This window comes from Sminthopsis crassicaudata, chromosome 4, assembly GCF_048593235.1.
Source record: "Sminthopsis crassicaudata isolate SCR6 chromosome 4, ASM4859323v1, whole genome shotgun sequence".
NCBI classification, from domain to species: Eukaryota; Metazoa; Chordata; class Mammalia; order Dasyuromorphia; family Dasyuridae; genus Sminthopsis; species Sminthopsis crassicaudata.
Genome location: NC_133620.1, coordinates 282,020,740 through 282,040,362, shown reverse-complemented (window position 1 = coordinate 282,040,362; position 19,623 = coordinate 282,020,740). Strand labels below are relative to the sequence as shown.

Below are 19,623 nucleotides of genomic sequence, written 5' to 3'. Positions count from 1 at the left end.
TAGAGAAAGGGAAAGAAAGGGAGAGGGAGAGAGAGAGACAGAGACAGAGAGATACAGAGATAGAGAAAGGGAGAGGAAAGGGAGAGAAAGGGAGAGAGAGAGAGAGAGAGAGAGAGAGAGAGAGAGAGAGAGAGAGAGAGAGAGAGAGAGAGAGAGAAAGAGAGAGAGAGAGACAAAGACAGAGAGGAGAGAGAGAGAGGGAGAGAGACAGAGACACAGAGAGAAACAGAGAAAGAGACAGAGACAGAGACAGAGAAAGAGAGACACAGACACAGAGAAAGAATGCAACTAGGGTATAAAGAACACTGAAAGGATAGTACCTGTCTTCAAGGAATTTGCAGTCTAAAATATGACAAGACAAAGATACACAATGAAGGCCAAAAGGTATCTTAAAGCTGTATGAAGAAATGTGAATGCATTTGACGTGCATGATGTACAGATAAGTGTAAAGGCAACACCACAAGCCATTTGCAATGCCCCTTTTGTCCAATTACCTGAGGTTAAGACTGAAGGTTGGCTCCTGATGGCTTCATGGCACTAGGGGGAAAAAGTTCAACTTGAAGATTATTCAAGGACTGAAAAATATTTCCAGGAATGAGATAAAAACCATAATTAAAACATTTAAATATAAATAAATAAAACATGGAGGAAGGGGAAACTGGTAATTCCTAATTCCTTTCCTTCTCTAAATCTGCTATTCGGAGACTAAAGACACATGTATACATGTCTCCCTGTGTGTGCATGTTTGTAAGTGTGTGTGTGTGTGTGTGTGTGTGTGTGTGTGTGTATAGTGAAAAAGAAAGGAAAAGAGAGATCCAAAGAGTCAGAAAGATGAGAGATTGAATAAAACACTGAAAACCTGATAATATCTAGAAATGTCTTTTTTTTTTTTTTTTTTTTTTAGCAAAAAGGAAAAACGATATAAACCACAGAATTATGGTCTCTGGGATATTAGGTTTTAGAGAAAGGACCTGAGAGTCGCTGTGGATCCAAACTGGCTCTTACAATGCTCCTGCCAGGTGTTGGGCGTCATCAGGAAGGGGATTGGAAACAAACCAGAGAAACCATTCTCTCTTTTAAAGAGCCAGGGTGTGTCTGCTGTGGGAATTCTGTGTCAGGCCCTGTTTTAGAACATCAGGAGAGGCCAGGAGGAAGTACACTTTAGGACAACTGTGATGAGACTGAACAACGCTTGGTTGCTCATTCCCAGGATCTTAGTCCAGTGCTTTCCACACAGAAGTCATTTGATAAACATTTGTTTAATCTGGAATAGCTCCCTGGATCCATGTTCTTTCTTCCTAATACCTGCTGCCTTAGGGATGGATTAAGGGAAGGGAAGGAACAGGGCTCTATTCTTCCAGAACTTAGGAAAAAAGTGAACCCCAACATTTGTCCCCTCCCCCAAATTTTAACCCTCATGAAGAGTTCTCTCTAATTTCCTGCTAAACCTCCACTCTTCAGGATGTCCGTCTCCTCTCAGTCCTATAAATGACAAAGATGCTTCCTTTCAGGGACTCCCTGCTTATCACTCTTATATGGAACCTTGAAGAGAAGGACGGGGATGGGATGACCTTTATGGGGGGGACAGTCCAACATTCTTGGGACAGGTGGAGTCTTCTATTTGTGTTGCTGGAGAAAATAGCCAGAATGGGGAGGAAACCTTTGAAACATACAGGGGTCCAGCTTTGCTTTTTGATCTTTCCCCTTCCTCTTCCTCCATTCCTCTTTTATTTCTATTATCCTCTTGATACTTTTCCTGCTACATCTTCTCCTCTCAATAAAATAAAAAAAATTATAATTAGAAGACTAACAATTAACATGAAAGAGTATAAGACTTGAAGCCAGGAAGCCAATGTTCAGACCCTATTTCAGACATTAGTTGCATAATCTTGGGCACAAATCACTTTACTTACCTCTCTCATTCTCAGTTTATTCATTTGTAAAAGGGATAACAATAGATAATAATAAAATGGGGATAATAATCCTTTACAGGGTCATCAAGAGGATCAAATGAGTGACAAATGTAAAATTTGTTGTAAACCTAAAAGCAGGATATTGTTCAGTTTTGTCTGACTCTTCATGACTCTGTGGACCATAGCATGCCAGTATTGTACATGGAGTTTTCTTGACAAAGATACAGGAGTGCTTTGTCATTTCCTTCCTTAGTGGCTTAAAACAAGAAGTAAAATGACTGTTTCAGAGTCAAACAAGTAGTAAGTATCTGAGGTCAGTTTTGAACTCAGGTTTTCCTGACAGCAAGTCCAATGTTCTATCTACCATATCACCTGACACTGAGCTTCCAACAGCATCATATAAGTGCTAACTATCATTATTATTATTTGCAAAGAAAGTTAAACATAAGGACTGTATTTGAAACTGAGACTCAATTACATACAGTTATATATGCATATATGTGCATCTAGAAACATGTCTGTATTTATGTATAACACATACATAAAATTTGACAAAACAGCACTAACATTTCCCTACTTAGCTATGGCCCTTTCTTAATTCCCTTCTGCTCTCTTCCGTATGTTTTTTTAAATGTCTCATTAACTCTCTTTTCTTTTCTTTTTTTTTTTTTTTTTTGGTATCACTATTACTACTTTTCCTCATTCTCACTGTTTCCCTTATTTCCCCCCCCCCAAAAAAAAAAAACAACAACAATAGTCAAGCAAAAGAAACTTGTGCTGGAATGGTCATGTATGAAAATGTTATGTCTTGTTCTACAACTATAACATAAGACCTCTTTGCCAAGAGGAGGGAAACATGCTTCACCATCAGTCCTTTGGAGTCATGCTTGTTTAATCAGAGTTCTTAAGTCCTTTGGAATTGCTTTATTGGACAGTATTACAGATATTGTATAAGTTGATCTCTGGTTTCTGCCTACTTAATATAAATCTTCCCAGATTTTTCTTTATATAGCTTACTTGTGACCCCTGGACTGTTTTTCATTTCAGAACACCACCATGGCAGTTTGGTGTTCCAGGAGCTCTGAAGAGAGCTCATTGGTCCATCCTATAAACTCAGGTTCATTCTTAAACAATCAGAGAGCCTTCTGATTGCATAGTGGGTATTTTGTGTTCCACTTATATTATTAAGTAATCACTTAACTAACAAAATCACTCAGGCCAAGGGAAAATAAATAAAGACAAAGAGTACTAGTTGTTCCCCAAACTTTAAAAATGAAAGTAATCCAAAGACCCACATGTACAAAAAATGTTTGTAGCCCTTTTTGCAGTGGCAATGAACTAGAAACTGAATGGATGCCCAGCAATTGGAGAATGGCTGAATAAATTATGGTAGATGAATGTTATGGAATATTATTGTTCTATAAGAAATGATGAGCAGTCTGATTTCAGGAAAGGCTGAAAAGATTTACATGAACTGATGCTGAGCAAAACAAGCAGAACCAGGAACACATTGTACACAATAACAGCAAGAATATACAATAATTAACAACAAAAGACTTGATTCTTCTCAGTGGTTCAGTGATCTAAAACAATCCCAATAGACTTTGGACAGAAAATATCTGCTTCCAGAAAAAGAACTAAGGAGACGGAATATAAATCAACACATGCTATGTTCACTTCTTTCTGTTGTTTTATCTCTCCCATGTTTTTCACTTTCGCTCTGATTTTTTTCTCCCAACATTATTCATAAAGTAATGCGCATTAAAAATAAATAAATTTACTAAAGAGAAAGATGCTATACTTCCACAGGCCCAAAGTGTCAGTCTGATGTTTCCAATCTCCTCACTCAAGATTTAGAGATTTTAGAAATTATCCAGTCTGATTACTCATTTTACTCTAATGAAAATTGAGAGGAAATATCTTGCTAAAGGTCGTATATATAGGAAGTGGGAGAGACAGGATTTGAATTCAGATATACTGACTCAGTGTAGTGTTCTTTTCCTCCCTGACAAACGTATAGTGAAGCCAAACAAGGTTTTATATGGGTCATCTCCCCCTTGCCAAAAAAAAAAAAAAAAAAGTCTTATTTTGCACTCTGAGTCCTTTACCTTCTATCAGGATATCAGTAGGAGGTTTCATCATTTGTTCTCTGGAATCATGGTTAGTCATTAAGCTAATCAGAATTCCTAAAGTCTTTCAAAGTTGTTTGATTTTTATAATGTAGTTGTCTTTGTATAATTTATGCTTTGCTTCTTCTTACTTCACTTTCATATAAGTTTTTCCACTTTCTCTGAAAGCATCCTTTGCATCATTTTTATGGCATGATACAATACTATACCACATTTATATTTTTAACTTATTCTCTGATTGATGAGTACCCCCTGTTTTCCATTCTTTGACACCTCAAAAATAGTTATAAATATTTTTGTACATTCTTAGTTAGAATTTGTTTTATTTAGGGTCAATTTCTCTTTTAACTTTCCCTAGTTATCTCAGATTTAGTACACAGTTAGGTGAAGCAGTGAATAAGACAACCAGGTTAATAATGAGAAAGACCTGAGTTAAAATTCAGCCTCAGATACTAGTTTTATGACCCTAGGCAAGTAACTTAATCTTCTGTTTCCTTAACTGAAATAGGGATGAGTAGCACTTAATTTACAGGTTGTGAGAATAGAATGAGATAATATATGTAAAGTGCTTAGCCCAGTACTGGCATAATAGTAGGTGGTACATAAATGTTGGTTATAACAATTGTTTTTATTCTAATCCTCTAATTCTTCTTTTTCTCTCTCCTTTCCCCCTATTTCTCCTTCAGTGAAATATATTTCTGTACTGTATGTATGGTCACCTTTGACCACTTCAGATGAAAATGAAGTTCAAGCATTAGATACTGCATCCTTCTTCCTTGTTTGAATAGATTTCTAGTTGCTCACTCAAATTATGTGAGATAATTTCCCCATTTTTCCTCTCCTTTCCTTCCCTGCATTGCATTTCTCTTTCCTTTCCTTTCCATTGTTACTTTAAGATCATCATGACATAACAAAACCACTCTTTGATCTTCTGTCTAAATAGATTTTCTTTTAGTATCTATAATGATAATTTGTAAAGGACACAGATTATTTCTTCATAGTTGAATGTAAGCAGTGTATCCTTGTTGGTTCTTATGACTGTTCATTCATGTTTACCTTTTAATGTTTTTCTTAACTCCTGTATTTAAACTTCAAAGCTTCTGCATAGCTTGGGTCACTTTATCAGGAATGCTCAGAATACTTCTATTTCATTACAATTCCATTTCCTCTATGTAGGATTATTATCAATTTTTCTGGTGTTATTCTTGGCTTTAAGCCCAAATCCTTTGCCTTTTGGAATACTGTATTCCACATTCTCCAATTTTTTTTCTTTTTTTTTAGTTGTGGCTGCTAAATTGTGTGTGTGATCCTGACTGTCCCTCCTTAGTATTTGAATTCTTTCTTTTTAGCTGCAATATACACATATGCATAACATAATATATATATGTATGCATGTGTATTTTTTTTTGACCTGGGAACTGTGGGTGTTGGCTATGATGTTCTTTGGAGTTTTCATTTTTTGGTTTCTTCTTGGTGATGACTGGTGGATTCTTTCTATTTCTACTTTGGCCTCTGATTCTAAAAGATCTGGAAAAATTCCTTTTATGATTTCTTGAAATGTGATATCTATGCTTTTTTTTCATTCATGATGTTCCAGTAATTCAATGATTCTTAATTTTTCCCCTTAATCTCTTTCCCCAAATTAGTTGTTTTGTTATGAAACTCTAAATTTTCTTATAGTTTTTTAGTTTATATTTTGTCTTAATGTTTCTTGCTGTCTCATTTAGTCATTATCTTCTATGTGGTCCATTCTAATTTACTTGAGAAATGTTATGTACTTCTTTTGCCAAGCTTTTAATTCCCTTTCCAATTCTTTCTTCCATGGCTCTCATCTATTCAGATTTTTTTCCTTCTACTATTGTCATTTTATTAAAAATAAAAAAAACCCAAAGTCCTTTAAAAAAAACTCTTTCTTCATCTCTCCCAGAAATTCTAGTTGATTTTTTTTTTTTAATTCAACCTATGTTTTTCTTTGAGGCTTTGCCCATAGATATTTTGGAGCCATTTTCTTCTTCTGGTTTTATGTCTTGAGAATCCAATAATAGATGTTTTTATAGTGAATCTCCCCCCCCATTTCTCTAGTCTATTTTCCAACTTCATAACTGATTCTAGGGCCAGGCCCTGCGAACTTCAAGAGGGAAGATCTTGGCTGGTTCTATTGCTGATTTCTTGGAGTAGTGAATGTTTGGTTGGCTTAGGAGTTGCAAGCTGTCAGTGCTTTCAAAGTAGTCTGATTCAAGGCAAAATCTGTTGACTGCTGCCCTGGCCTGAGCTTTGTATGTTCCTGACTTGAGTTCCAGTCTAAGTAATAGGCTCACCTCCTTTGGAGTTTCAGTAGACCACTGCTTGACTTAATCATTATTAGCTGGCTCTGGTGTTTCCCTTTGGTCTAGGATCCTGCCCTGGCTTTTCCTCTGCAGGGTGCAGCCTGGGCTCCAAGCAAAACCTGAGACTTCTCTCTTTTCTACTTTTGGGGTGTGGGGTGGGGAAGGGCATCTAAACCATATTTATTTCTAGCTCAATATCCAGCCTCAGTATCCAATCATTCCTCACCTCAGAATGGTACCCTTGGGTGCAGGTGTCCTCTGCAAGCCAGCCTGGATCTGTGACCTGGAAAAGGGTAGTGAGGTTGTGCCCTAGTGCACAGCCTTGGTCCTGTTTTAGTTTTTCAGTGTTAGAATGCACACACATATATGTGTATATAATGCTATCACATCTATGTACATATCTGTGTGTATCTAACTACATACACACACACTAAATATAGAGAATAAATAAAAATAAAAAGTACAAGATAGGGAGGGTAAGCATTAGTAGTTGGGAGAAACATGGACTTCATATAAATGGTAGATTAAATTGCATCTTAAAGGAAGAAAAGGTTCAGTCAAGTGGAGGTAAGGAAGGAATCCAAGAATGGGGGACAGTCAGTACAAGTGCTTAGAGAAGAAATCAGAGTGCCATTTGAAAAGAACTAAAATAAAGCCAGTTTGGCTGGACCACGGAGTTTGAGTAAGGGAGTAATGCAGAATGAGGCTATAAAGGTAGATTAGATCATTACAACAAGGTTGTAAGGGATTTTAAAAGCCAAACAAAGGAGTTTATTTAAAGTAGAGAGTCACTAGTACCAGAGTGATTTGATCAGATTTGCCTTTAAGGAAAATCAGTTTGGTAGAGGTGGGGAATGGACTAGAATAAAGGAAAGACTAGAAGCTGGAAGCCTTTATTCCTGTTTTCAAGGAGTTCATATTTTATTGGAAAGCCTTCCCCACTATTTCCATGTTGTTAATGACTTTTGTCTCCTCAGACTTCAGGTAACATTTAAATTCTTTGATTGATTGATTTTTTTTTTATTACATCATCAAAACTTCCAGTATTTCTCCCTTGCCACTTCCACAGAACCATTTGATATAACAAATAATTGTGGGGTGTGTGTGTGTGTGTGTGTGTGTGTGTGTGTGTGTGTGTGTGTGTGTGTGTGTGTGTAAGCCAATCAGGGTTAAGTGACTAGCCCACGGTCCCCCAACTAGTAAGAGATTTGAATTTGAACTCAGGTCCTCCTGATGTCAATGCTCAATTCACTTCACCACCTAGCTGCCACCATAAATAATATTTTTTTTTAAAGAAAAAAAGAAAGAAAAAAATCAGCAAAACTGATTAATACATTTAAAAAGTCTTCCTGAAAATATATGCAATGTGCCATACTCATGGACCTCCACAAAAGAATGGGTTGAGGGTATCATCTGATATCTCTTCTTTGAAATCATTCTTGTTCCTTATATTTTGCAAAATTAACTTTTGACTATTTATGGTTTTTCTTTCCATTTGCATCATTGTAGTCACTATGTATATTGTTTTCTTGGTTCTACTTACTTCACTACGCATCAGTAAATCTTCCCATATTTCTTTGTATTCATCAATAACTTTTATGTTTTTCTGTCATTGATTGTATCTAGCTCTTTGTGATTCCTTTTTAGGTTCTCTTGGAGAGATACTGTAGTAGTTGAGGCAAATAGGGTTAAGTGACTTGCACAGATAGTAAGTGTTTGAGACTAGAACTCAGAAATATGAGTCTTCTTGACTCCAGAACTGTCAGTCTATCCACTGTGGCATCTAGCTGCCTATAGTTTTTTGTTTGTTTGTTTGTTTGTTTTATAGCACAGGAATATTTCATTACATTAATGTACTACAATTTGTTTCCAACTCTTTGTAGTCACAAAGGAATGCAGTTTTCACATAGCCCTTTGCCAACTCTCCCATGTCCTTATCATGTGCTATTTTGTATTTTACTTATCTGTGTAAATGTCCTATCCATCTAGTAGATAATAAGCTTCAAAAGGTAGGGACTGCTTTTTATTTAAACTCCATATTCCCTAACACTTAGTACACAGTAGGAAATTCACAAATGTTTGTTAAATTGAACACTTATAGTAATGGGGAGTTTACTATTTTACAAAGCAGTCTATTCCATTCTTGTTCAGTTGAAATTATTAAGAAGTTCTGTAAATTAAGCTGAAATCTTTCTCCCTCATCAGTTAAGACTTTAAGCTCCTTGAAGACAAGAATGGCTCTCATATCCCCTACAGTGTTTTATTAGTACAGTGCTGGGCACAAAGGAGATACTAAATGCATATCTACTAAATTGAATTGAATTGACAGCATCTGCCTTGACCCCTCAGTTCTCTCCCATTTCCCATGAACTAGGTATTCTCTTTTTTCCCCCTATTTTGACCTCTTGGTGAACCATATCAACTCAACATTATCCTCCCTTAAATCCCTAGTCCCTTTATTGTTTTTTTTATTTATTAAATTTATTAAAATTATTTTTTATTTTTTATAGTGCCCTGCCAAGCTTCATTTTTGGATCACTCTCACCATTTGTCATCTTTGCTTCTGTTTACTGAATGAAGGTAGAGAAAATCATGTACTTGTTCAGACTGGGTCCAGTACAAATTTATGTTACATAACCTTAACTGGGCCCTCATTGCTTCTAGGCAATACTTCTATCCCTCCTTTATTAACTCATTATCTTAGTTTCCACAATGGCTCTTGCAAACCTTTTCATCCTTCCTCAAACCTCCCATTGCTCCTCTTTCCCTTCACTGCCTCAACTGAAAGCTTTGCCTCCTATTTTACAGGGAAAAAAAATCAAGATACTACATTAATGTACTTTAATTTGTTTAGTCAATAGGTTTGTTTCCAACACTTTGCTCTCACAAAAGAATGCTTTTTTCACATAGCACTTTGCCACTTCTATGTTTTTACCATGTGGTATTTTGTATTTTACTTTTCTGTGTAAGTAGTAGATAGTAAACTTCATGAGCATAGGGAATGCTTTTTATTTAAACTTTATGTATTCCCAGAGAGGCTTGGAGAGACTTACATGAACTGATGCTGAGTGGAATGAGCAGAACCAGAAGATCACTATACACTTCAACAACAATACTGTATGAGGATGTATTCTGATGGAAGTGGAAATCTTCAACATAAAGAAGATCTAATTCAGTTCCAGTTGATCAATGATGGACAGAAACAGCTACACCCAGAGAAGGAACACTGGGAAGTGAATGTAAATTGTTAGCACTACTGTCTATCTACCCAGGTTACTTATACATTCGGAATCTAATACTTAATGTGTAACAAGAAAATGGTATTTACACACATATATTGTATCTAGGTTATATTGTAACACATGTAAAATGTATGGGATTGCCTGTCATCTAGGGGAGGGAGTAGAGGGAGGGAGGGGATAATTTAGAAAAATGAATACAAGGGATAATATTATAAAAAAAATTTACTCATGCATATATACTGTGAAAAAAATTATAAATAAAAAAAATAAACTTTATGTATTCTCTAGCACTTAGTACACAGTAGGAAATTAACAGCTGATGAACATCAGTTCCCTCTTCCTCTCTCTTCCCCATCTCATATCACTTATATGCCCTCTGCTGCTGTCTTTTCTCCCCTGTCTCACATGATGAGGTAGCCTTTCTCCTTTCTTTTTAAAAATTTATTATAGCTTTTTATTTACAAAACATAGGCATGAGTAATTTTTCAGCAATGACAATTGCAAAACCTTCTGTTCCAACTTTTCTCCTTTCCCCACCTCCTCCTCAGATGACAGGTAGTCCCATACATGTTAAATATGTTAAAATATGTGTTAAATACAATATATGTATACATATTTATACAGTTATCTTGCTGCACAAGCAGATCCAGAAAAGAAAAAATGCGAGAAGGAAAACAAAAATGCAAGCAAACAACAGAAAGGGTGGTCCACACTCATTTCCCATAGTTCTCTCTCTGAGTGTAGCTGACTCTCTTCATTACTAAACAAATGGAACTGGTTTGAAACATCTCATTGTTGAAGAGAGCCACGTCCATCAGAATTGAGCATCATATAATTTTGTTGTTGCCGTGTATGATGATCTTCTGATCCTGCTCATTTTACTCAGCATCAGTTCATGTAAGTCTCTCCAGGCCTTTCTGAAATTCTCCTGTTGGTCATTTCTTACAGAACAACAATATTTCATAACATTCATATAAGACAATTTATTTAGCCATTCTCCAATTGATGGGCATCCACTCAGTTTTCATTTACTAGCTAGTACAAAAAGGGCTGCCACAAATAGTTTTGCACATCTGGGTCTTTTTCCCTCCTTTAAGATCTCTTTGGGATATAAGCCCAGTAGAAACACTGTTGGATCAAAGGGTATGCACAGTTTGATAACTTTTGGAGCATATTTCCAAATTGCTCTCCAGAATGGTTGGATCCATTCCACTATCAACAGTGTATCTGTGTCCCAGTTTTCCCACATTGCCTCCAACATTCATCATTATTTTTTCCTGTCATCTTAGCCAATCTGACAGGTGTGTAGTGGCATCTCAGAGTTGTCTTAATTTGTATTTCTCTGACCAATAGTGATTCAGAACACCTTTTCATATGACTAGATATAGTTTCTTCATCTGAAAAATTGTCTGTTGACCATGTATCAATTGGAGGATGGCTTAATTTCTTATAAATTTGAGTCAGTTCTCTATATAATTTGGAAATGAAGCTTTTATCAAAACCTTTGACTGTAAAAATGTTTTCCCAGTTTATTGCTTCCCTTCTAATCTTGTTTGCATTAGTTTTGTTGCCTTTTTTCTTTCCAAAGCTAATCCCTCTACCTGCTCAGATGATCCCACTTCATCTCATCTCCTCCAATGGATTTCCCCTCTATCATCCCCTCTCTTTCATTTATTTTCAATCTCTCCTTTCTATTGGGTCATTTCCTACTGCTCCAAACTACCTCATCTCCCCTATTCTCAAAAAACCCTCATCTCCTCTTCCAAAACTCTCTTTCTTCCCCTATTACTGTTATTCTATATGTTTTGTGCCCTTTGTGGCTAAAAAAAGTCATCTGTAATAGATGCTTCTCCATTCTTTCTTCTTGCTTTCTTCTTAACTACTTTCAATCTGACTTCCAACCTTATTCTTCTACTAAACCTCTTCAAAATTATCAATGATCTCATCAAATCCAATGATCTTTTCTCAATTTTCATTATCTTTCATCTCTCAGAAACCCTTAACACTGCTAATCATTTTCTCCTCCTTGATGCTGTAGGTTTCTGGGACATTTCTTTTTCCTTTCTGTCTATCTTACCATTTGTCTCACTTGCTGGATCTTTATCAGGATCATGTCCTCAGAGGTCTGTTCTTGGTCTTCTTCTTTTTACCCTTTATGATGATTTCATTATAAATTTAATTTACCTACCTAGGTACCCTAGGGTACCTACCCTACCCCAATTTCTCTATTGATATCCAATCTCATGTCTCTAGTTGTTTTTAGATATCTTGAACTAAATACCAACAGACATTTTAAACTAAACATGTTTGAACCAGAACTCATCTTTCTTCCTAAATCCTCCCCTATCTTCCTTACTATCTTCCCCACTACTATAGAAGGCAACACCATTCTTCCAATCCCTGAAGCTCAAGACCTGCTAGTCATTTTGGATTCCTCACAGTCTCTCCCCACCCTCCCTATCCAATCTGTTGCCAAGGGCTACTAACTTCACTTTTGCTACATCTCTGGAATTTGCTCCTTATCTTCTCTGATATTATCACTATTCTATTGAAGACCTACATAATCTCTGCCCCAAACTATTGTAATTGTAACAGCCTGCTAGTGAGTTTTCCTGTCCCAAATTACTCCCTGCTCTAATACATTTTTCATTCTGCCACTAAAAGAATTTTCTTAAAATTCAAGACTATGTCATCCCACCTTGTCCTCTGCTCAACAAACTCCAGTAGCACTCATAGACTCTAGGATCAAATCCTCTGTTTGGTTTTCAAATAATCTAGCCTCTTCCTACCTTTCAAATCTTACACTTTACTCCCTGCCATATACTTTTCTTTTTTCTTTCTTTCTTTCTTTTTCTTTTCTTTTCTTTTCTTTTTTTTTTTTTTTTTTTTTTGAGGCTGAGGTTAAGTGATTTGTACAAGGTCACACAGCTAGGAAATGTTAAGTGTCTGAGATCACATTTGAACTCAGGTCCTCCTGAATTCAAGGCTGGTGCTCTATCCACTGCACCACCTAGCTGCCCCCCTGCTATATACTTTTCAATCAAGGGATACCAATCTCTTTGTTGTTCCTTACACAAGATACCTTATCTCTTTGCTCTGGGCATTTTCTCTGTCTGTCCTCCATGCCTGGAACAGTCTCTCTCTTCAACTCTGCCAACTGGTTTTCTTAATTTCATTTAAGTCCTAGCTAAAATCCCATCTTCTACTGGAAGCCTTTCCCAATTCCTCTTCATTCTACAGCCTTCCCTCTGTTAATTATTTCTTGTACATCCTGTAAATAGTTCATTTGTATACATTTGCTTGTTATCTTCCTATAGATTGAAATATGGGAGACTTTGAGGGCAAGAAATGTCTTTTGCCTTTTTTGGGTATCCCTAGCACTTAGTATAATGCCTGGCACATAATAAGTACTCAATTAATGTTTATAGATTGATATACTCAGTAATGTTCTGGAGCCAGCTCATATGCTGATTTGTTGAAAACCAAAAGTTGAATTTTCAATGTTATTATTTACACCTTGGATATTGTTAAGGGCTACAATTCAGGAGTGAATTCATTGTGGTGGTAATTGTTTAGTCTTTAAAAAATGATGGAGAAAGTGTTAATAATGAAGATTAAATTAAAAAGTATGTCATGAAGGGGAAGGGAGAGAGAATAAAATAAACGGGGGGAAATACAGTTAGCAATAATAATTGTAAAAAAAAATTTTGAAGCAAGTTTCTCTGATAAGGCCTTATTTTTCAAATATATGAGAAACTGAATCAAATTTATGAAAAAATAAGAGCCATATGGCAATTGATAAATGATCAAAAGATAGGATCATGCATATCCTTTGACCTAACAATACCTCTACAAGGCATGAATCCCAAGAGACTCTTTAAAAAAGGAAAAGGATCTATCTGTACAAAAATATTGATGTTTTCTCAGGGCAAAAAACTGGAAACTAAGGGGATGTACATCAACTGGGAAATGACTGAATAAATTGTAGTATGTAATTATGATGGAATATTATTGTTTTATGGGAAACAATGAGCAAGATGCTCTCAAAAAAACCTGGAAAGATCTCCATGAACTCAAGCAAAATGAAATGTAATGTGCAAAAAGTGATAGCAATGTTCTGGGATGATCATCACTGAATGACTTTGCTATTCTCAGCAATAATGATCCAAGACAATTGTGAAGGACTTATGATGAAAAATGCTAACAATACCCAGAGAAAGAACTGATTGTGTTTGAATACAGATTGAAAAATATTTTTTTAAACATTATTTTTCTTAATGTTTCTTTTTTAGGGAAAGTATATGTTTTCTTTTGCATCAAGATTTTTATGGAAATGTTTTGCATAACTTCACATATGCCTTCTCAATGTGGGGAATGGGGAGGGAAGAAGGGAGAGAATCTGAAATTCAAAGTTTCAAAAACAAATGTAAAAAATGTTTTAAACGTAACTGGAGAAAAGTAAAAATATTTTTAAAAATTATGAAATGTAACTTACAAATTGTGTGACCATGGGCAAATCACTTGAGTCTGATTGTCTCAAAAAAAAAAAAAAAGTATATCATGTGTACATTTTTTTCAGAGATTTGGTTGTTAAACACCAGCACATTTCTGTATGTTCTCCTGAATAATTCAAAGAAATAGAAAAAAAAATATCTCTAGGTATAAAGGGCTGAAATTCGAGTTAATGCACTGAGGTCAGATAATCAAGCACTTGAGGCTAATTACTAATTGGACAATACTCTATAATAATATGCTTGGAAATTGGCCCTTCCCATTATTCTGTGCTGGCCCAATTGTTTGGTGTATACAGAGAATTGTGGGAGGGACTAGGAAGTGCAGGGAGACTATCCAGGGTCACTTCTGGGTGGGAGATTAAGAGCTGAGGTATGGAGATCCTACACGTCCATTCCCTTGACTTCTACCACTAAAGATGAAGAATAAAGACTTTTGTTTATCCTGACTCCGGCCGATTCTACAGTATCCAGGGTGCTAACACGGTCATCACATTTGGTGCCCAATGTGGGGCCAAGGCTCTAATTTCACTGAAGAAGGCCTCGGGGTCCAGGAAATAGGGTGAGTATTTTAATAGACAAACAGGGAACTTACTTTGTTAAGGGATAAACTAATAACCTTTTCTAGCTGAAATGGGGCAGATATTAGGAAAAGATTCTCCCCCAACCCCACCCCAAAGGAGATCTACAGGAAGCATACTCAGACTGATAAAGAGACAGGGTTTAATTATGACTTGGGAGCAGATTGATGGATTCGTGGATACATTAGAATATATTTTCCCTTGGTTCTTCAATGAAGAAGATATAGGGGCAGATAATTGGAAACTAGTAGGAGTTCAATTATGTGAATATTATAATGATAATGGTTCTGATTCAATTTCCAAAGAAACATTACATATACAACGTAATACAATTGGCCTTAAAAAATCCTGCAAGTTATAGAAAAAAGAAAAAAAAAATTAAGAACAGCCAGATGAGGAAAAGTGTGAGGAAAAAGAAGAAGACAATGAACAGATTAATAACAATATCACTGGAGGACATGTGAAGTTAAGTGAGAATGAAAGTCGTGATGAAGGGCATGATGATTCTCCCTCTGACCAGGCATCTTCAATTCTGCCTAAATCAGAACTGGTTCTTAACTCACCCCTATCAACTTCACCTTCCAGGATGGAGGGAGGAAGAGTAGTGGGAGGGGCAGTGAAAAAAACTTTCCTTAAGAACAGAGAAGCTAAACGCCTTAAATGACTTTCAGAAATTGATAGGAGCTATTCAATGGATGCGTCCAGTGTTAGGCTTGACTACCTATCAATTGCAACCATTATATGACATTTTAAGGGGAATCAGTGCTTTAAACTCACCAAGCCAGCTTACAAAAGAGGCTCAAGAGGCTTTGAAAGAAGTTGAACTGACTTTATCCAATGTGGTTGAAAGAGTCACTCAAAAACCCTTGGAAATATCAGTTTTTGTTATACAAGAAGCACCCAAGCAGTCCTTGAGTCAAGGAGACAGTGTGATAGAGTGGGTGAACCTCCCAGCACAACCAGAACAAAGCCTTACTCCTTACCCAGTGCTTATGTTTAGAATTTTAAAGGCCATTAAGCTAGCAGTACAATTATCTTGAATAAGACCTGATAAGATATACAACTTTTACACTAATGCACAAGTTAATGTATGCTGTGAAACCATCCCAGAGTGGCAAATTTTATTAGCCATGGCTCCAAATTTTACACATGGGTCTCCATTAAAGATAACCAGATTGTTACATAATTGGCAATGGATTCTTGAAGAAAAGGTTTCTAAAGTTCCTCTTAAAGGACCAACTATTTTTACAGATGCATCCAAACATAATATTTGCACTGAATACTGTTATGACTTGACTATAGAGTATTCAGAACTCCTCTTCAGTCCACTCAGCAGAATGAATTGTATGCAATCATTTTATCTCTTACTTATAAATATAATATCTGATTTAACTTATTCAGTAGGTGTGCTACAAAGAGTTGCCACAGTACAAATAAAATTTGTAGCCTCTAATATATATCAGCTCTTTAAGGAACTTCAAGAGCAAGTGAGAAAACATCCAGGTAAGATTTATATCTTGCATGTCCACTCTCATTGTGGATTTCTAGGTCCTATTTGATAATTCAAGGGCAGATAGCTTTCTAACCAGTTGGCCAATACTCCTTTATTTCAAGAAGCCCAAGAATCTCATTTTAAATATTATTAGGCTACTTGAGCTTTACGTTTACAATTTGGAATAACAAGAGATGAAGCTTGGAGCATAGTAAAAGCCTGTACAGCTTGCATTCCTTTCCACACTCTTATACTCTCTCTAGGGAAGAACCTTTGTGGTTTGAGACCAAATGAAATTTGGCAAATGGATGTGATCCATTATAAATCTTTTGGTCATTTATCTTTTATCCATGTTGTGGTAGACACTTTGTCATGATTCACTTTGGCAATACCAGTAGCAAAAGAGACAGTCCAAGTGGTCACTGAATTCATTATACAAGCATTTGCAATTATGGGTGTGCCACAAGCAATAAAAATAGACAATGGACCTGCATATACTTCTAAATATTTCACACACTTTTGTGCACAGTATGAAATTTTACACACTACTGGCATGCCCTTTAATCTTCAAGGACAGGCAATAGTAGAGAGGAGAAAGAGACATTAAGATGCTCCTCCAAAAACAAAAGAAAGGGGGAGGCACAGGTAACCCTAGAGAACTTCTAAATCTAGCCCTTTATACTATTAACTTCTTGATTTTTGAGAAAGATTCACTGGCTCTGGCAGACAGGTTTTATAACCTGCTGGAAGGGCAGTGTCCAGTGCGAGCAGCTCCACTATCTTTAGATAATCACCAGGTGATGTGGAGAGACCCAGAAAGTGATGAATGGAAGGAACCAAATAGATTAACTACTTGGGGGAGAGGGTTTGCTTGTATCTCCACAGATGAAGAAGGAATCAAATGGGTGTCAATGAGCTGTATTCACCTTGTCCATCAGAGAGAGGCAGAGCAGACCCTTGAAACGAAGGAGAAGACTCAAAAAACATCAGGTAGTTCCATTGTTGACTGTGCCCACCACTGGCAGTTATGGCGTTTGACTCATGAACATCAAAAATTGTTGGACTTCAAAATCCTCAGGAATCACTGGAATCCCTGAGACATGAAAAGATTGTTGTAGGGCTTCAAAACCTTCAGGAATTATTGGATTCTCTGAAACATGATAAGACTGTTATTGGACTTCAAAAGCCTCAGGAATCATTGGAATCCCTGAGACATGAAAAGATTGTTGTAGGGCTTCAAAACCCTCAGGAATCATTGGAATCCCTGAGACATGAAAAGATTGTTGTTGAACTTCAAAACCCTCAGGAATCATTGGAATCCCTGAGACATGAAAAGATTGTTGTTGAACTTCAAAACCCTCAGGAAGCATTGGATTCTCTGAGACATGATAAGACTGCTGTAGGACTTGAAAACCCTCAGGAATCACTGGATTCTCTGAGAAATGATAAGTCTAAGACTTGAAAACCCTCAGGAATCATTGGATTTTCTGAGAAATGATAAAACTGTTGCAGGACTTCAAAATCTGCAGGAATCATTGGATTCCCTAACACATAAAAAGACTGTTGCAGGACCTCAAAAACTTCCAGGCATCATTAGATTCCCTGACAAGTGAAACAATGGACAATAGATTGGTTTTGGACTAGCTCTTGGCTGCTGAAAAAGGCATATGTATGATTGTTATTTACATACCCTCCTTCTAGGACTTCTGGAAATCTTTTACAAGACCATGATGATTTATATTGTTTATTATATCACTACTTGCATGTACAATTCATGTTTTGTTACACCACATTGAGCCTGCACTGGCTGTGGGGGAGTCATAACTAATAGCCTGTGCATTATTGCTATGTGCTTGTGTAATACCTCCCATGCTGATGGGTTTGTGCATACCTGTTTCTAATAAGACCCTTCAGCCCAGAAACTCACCAGCAATCCTTATTTCCCTTTGGTGCTTTTCATCTCCCTTCCTGAGATGTCAGGGAGGGCATGATTATCTCCTTTTTAGTTCTTTCATCTCTTTTCCTGAGAAGTCAGGGCAGGCATGATCACCTCCTTTTTGAGGTTCTCACCTCCCTGAGAAGTCAGGGATGGCATGACCACCTGTGTTCTAAAACAAAAGAAAGCAGGAAATGTAAAGGGTTGAAACTCTTGAGTTAATGCATTGAGGTCAGACAATTGAACACTTGAGGCTAATTACCAATTGAACAATATAAGAATATGCTTGGAAAATGGCCCTTCCCACTATCTTGTGCTGGCCCAATTGTTTGGTGTATTCAGAGAACTGTGGGAGGGACTAACAGGTGGAGGGAGACTAGCCAGGGTCACTTCTGGGTGGGAGACTAAGAGCTGAGGTCATGGAGATACTACCTGTCCATTCCCTTGACTTCTACCGCCAAAGACCAAGAATAAAGACTTTTGCTTATCCTGATTCCAGCTGATTCTAAGGTATCCAGGGTGCTAATGAGGTCATCACATCTAAGTATGAAAAAATTTAAAAGCATTCTTTTCATAGAGACAAAACAAAAACAAAACAATGAAGGGAGTGTTCACCTCTTGGGGAATGTCTAAACAAATTATGGTGTATAAATGTAAGACAATATTATTGCACCATAAGAAATGATGAAAAGAACATTTTTTGGGGTATCTAGATAAATATGATTGATTGATGCATATAGTGAAGTGAACAGAATGAAATGCATTGAGCTCCTCATCTCCTTCATTCCATCTCCCTCCCCATCTCTGCCTCTTGGCTCATGCAGGAATCTTTTATGATTCTTTTTCTCAGTCTAAAAGTTGTTAGCATTCCCTTGAAATTATTTTATATTTATTTTGCAAATGTTATATATATTTCTATGTAAAGTTTTTATATTCCCATCTTTGTTCCAGTAGAATTTATGATTCTTAAAATCAAGGACTATCTCATATCTGTATTTGTATCCCTAGGACCTAGTATAGTGCCTGTAACATGAGTAGGTATTTAATAAATGCTTATGGAATAATTGATTCCAATCTTGCTTCTACTTGCAGAACATCTTTCACATTGGTCTCCTTTTTTCTACTAGTTCTAGTTCAGACCACCATCTTCTCTCATCATTTAAGACCATTGTAATAGCTTCCTAGACTCCTATATTTCAATACCTCCCCTCTAATCCATCTTCCCTGAAGCCCCCAAAATAATTCCCCTCCACCCTCCCATCTCCAACATAAATTTTATTCATTCAATTGTTCTGTCTCCAGCATACCTGTTATTGCTCAGTTGTGTTTGATGCTTTGTGACCCCATTTGGGGTTTCCTTGGCAAAGATACTGGAGTATTTTGCCATTTTCTTCTCTGACTCATTTTACAGATGAGGAACAGAGGCAAACAAGATAAAGGGGCTCGTTCAGAGTCACATAAGCAATAAATGTCTGAGGCTGGATTTGAAATC

At 36.6% G+C, this 19,623-nt stretch overlaps 1 long non-coding RNA gene across 1 annotated transcript; it reads left to right on the top strand.

Annotated features, from left to right (window-relative positions):
- The first annotated feature begins 10,338 nt into the window (after nt 1-10,338).
- LOC141566459 (uncharacterized) lies at nt 10,339-18,624 on the top strand. Its single transcript, XR_012489321.1, has 2 exons — nt 10,339-10,508; nt 13,904-18,624. It is a non-coding gene; the product is annotated as an uncharacterized LOC141566459 (long non-coding RNA).
- The last annotated feature ends 999 nt before the right edge of the window (nt 18,625-19,623 follow it).